Consider the following 2,474-nt stretch of genomic DNA (forward strand, 5'->3'; position numbering starts at 1 on the left):
ACATTATGAATAGTGTTGGGTTTCAAAGCGTGACGATTCATAAATTTTAAAGGTTTAATACAAAAAGTCTGACGAAAGAGAGGGGGGAGGTTGAAAATCGTCAATTTTTGCGTTACACATTTTATGGATCTTCCCATATAGCTCAGATATTTAAAAAAAGGACTTTAACTTGGTGAAATTTTTTAAACGATATTGCTATTTGCTTCCATACACCCTTTACTTACTCATGACATGATTCTTGAAAAGTATACAGTCGCTAGGGAACATCTATAAATTACGTAACGCTTAGAGGGGAAGGGGGTTGCCTCAAGTGTGACGACCCATACACATTTTCCGAATGCTTCATACAAACAGTGTGACAAAGGAAGGGGAGTTGAAAATTACCAAATTTTGCGTTACGTAATTAATGGAACTTATTACAAAACTGTCATACAGGACACCCCCTGTAGAGATATTTCATTTGCATTTGCAAATGGAAACAAAACGTTCAAAGATTGATATTTCCGTTCAGATCGTAAATGGCTCACAAAACAGCGCTAATATTAGATTTCAAAAGCTAATGATGCAATATGTTGGAATAAACTTGAAAACCGAATATTGATAATCAATTACTTCAGGATAATAAATTTAAAAAAATGCTAAACCTGCCATGATCAAATGCAACACACAAGTTGTACATTTTTTTACATAAAGCTAGTTAAAAACTGTTCGATAAAAATAATATTTACAATATAGCAAACATGGATAGCACCTGGTTTACGATTTTTTTTAAAACACAATTATTAAAATTACAACCGAAATCAGATTATAGCAATAGTAACCCTATTTATTGCAATGACCCCTATAATGGTAAAAATAGCGAAAATAAATAGACGGAGCTGTAAATTAACGCCCTTGCTTATCGTGCACCCGATGTTGATATTGACACGGTGTGACTAAACAACAACGAGGAGAGGACGACGGCCGAAGCACAGCTAGTCACCTACTTAGTATCTTCCCACATCAGGCAAGAGGAATAGGTAAAAACGACGCCCAACAACTTGCTTTCCGATTTCAATCCACTACGATGGCGATCAGAACGACTCATGCACATAAAATGCATTGCAGAATTCTGGGGCTAAACGATGTTTGGATAATTGGGCTTACCAAGGTTTCAATTCTAATCAAGTACACAATACAATATTAAATGAATATAACGTTAAAATACTAAAAAGGAACATTACAATTCCAAAAATAATTGTGTGAAATATCGAAAACATGACATTAGGTACACTTGGCAACTCATTCTTACATTGCAGCTGGCGGACACAATAAAATAAAATCAAATCGCGTAAAAACAATCCTAAGTGTATTGAATTTTCAAAGCGCGTTTCTTGGTTTTATATCGTAAATTTCGATGTTTTTGCATACCCTTTCCCATAGAAACTTCCATTGAGTTAATCACTGCTTCCATTGAGTTAATCACTGCTTCAACGATGATCGATTTGGATAAAATTTTGTCCAGAACATCAAGGCATGAAATAAAATAAAAGAAAATAGTTACCCCAATAAATAGATATTGTTTTACAATCCCATTTGACCTTTTACTATTACCATCAATTAACGATATTGATTAAGCATTAGGTACCACAATTAAAATGATTCACTCTGAAAACCCACTGCCTCACCTAAAAAATCAATAACCATGCACCTCCATCAGTCATTAATCAGCTTCAGGTCGGTGTGTGGGAAGGAGGTAATGGGCGGCGACGCGCGGAGACGAGTCTACAAAGAATTGATCCTTAATCCGTACAGTTGCACTATCGCTGGCATTTCCCTTCTGTTTGTGTTGTTTGTTATCGCAGCTCGTCGGCTATGACCGATATCAGCAATGATAACACGATAAAGGCTGCCTACACAACACAGCACACGCCACTAGAGCGTACTTTCCGTTAGATGTGTGCTTGAACTAGACCGAAAAAAGAACAGACACGATGCGACACCTTACTCCGTTTGCTATGAACGCTAGCCGCGAACTGTCGCATCATAGCGTGGCACCGAATTCGCAGTTTCGGATGAGTCTGGCAGTAGCCTTTTGAACGCTGTGGACGAAAGCCGGTCTTCCGGTGGGAAAAATGAAGGCCGCATGGTGTATTAGCTTAATGGATCCGTTAACCATTGAGCAGTTTCAAATGCTAGGGATGGTAAATTTGGAGGTAGAGTCAAGTTCCAGTGAATCAAAATCCGTCCACCGTGGACGGAATTTCAATAAAGATATCAAAATCCGTACAAGAAATTCCAAGATTTCTAAAGGGTTAATTCGATTGGAAGGGTAAAATAGAAGTAGTGGTTGGTTTCCTCCCCTTCGCTGCCAGGCTGCTAGCATCCAAGCACATACGCATATGCGCGAACAGCCGCATGAAGTTAACCGCCAGAAATTTGTATGGTAAAAGGCGTCTAACGCGTGATTTCTAAAACGTAAGAACTTTTCACAA

The sequence above is a fragment of the Armigeres subalbatus genome, chromosome 2 (assembly GCF_024139115.2).
Source record: "Armigeres subalbatus isolate Guangzhou_Male chromosome 2, GZ_Asu_2, whole genome shotgun sequence".
NCBI classification, from domain to species: domain Eukaryota; kingdom Metazoa; phylum Arthropoda; class Insecta; order Diptera; family Culicidae; genus Armigeres; species Armigeres subalbatus.